This window comes from Austrofundulus limnaeus, unplaced genomic scaffold (genome assembly GCF_001266775.1).
Source record: "Austrofundulus limnaeus strain Quisiro unplaced genomic scaffold, Austrofundulus_limnaeus-1.0 Scaffold3791, whole genome shotgun sequence".
Classification (NCBI taxonomy): Eukaryota; Metazoa; Chordata; class Actinopteri; order Cyprinodontiformes; family Rivulidae; genus Austrofundulus; species Austrofundulus limnaeus.
In genome coordinates this window covers 1365-1580 of record NW_013956193.1, presented here as the reverse complement: position 1 = coordinate 1580, position 216 = coordinate 1365, and the positions used below count along the sequence as shown (strand labels likewise).

General features: G+C 34.7%; 1 protein-coding gene across 1 annotated transcript in view; it reads right to left on the bottom strand.

Moving 5' to 3' along the window:
* The window catches only part of LOC106511990 (uncharacterized), a 6170-nt gene that overhangs the window by 4600 nt on the left and 1354 nt on the right, over positions 1–216 (bottom strand). The window lies entirely within an intron of this gene.

Below are 216 nucleotides of genomic sequence, written 5' to 3'. Positions count from 1 at the left end.
TAATTCAATTATTAGAAATTAATTTAACGAGAAATGATTTTGAATTCAATAACGAATACTTTTTACAAACCAGGGGAACAGCCATGGGAAAGAAATTTGCACCTGGATATGCAAATATATTCATGGCCTTATGGGAGGAGTCAGCTCTGGAAAAGTGTGAGAAAAAACCTCTGTTTTATTACAGATATCTAGACGACATTTGAGGCATTTGGCCTC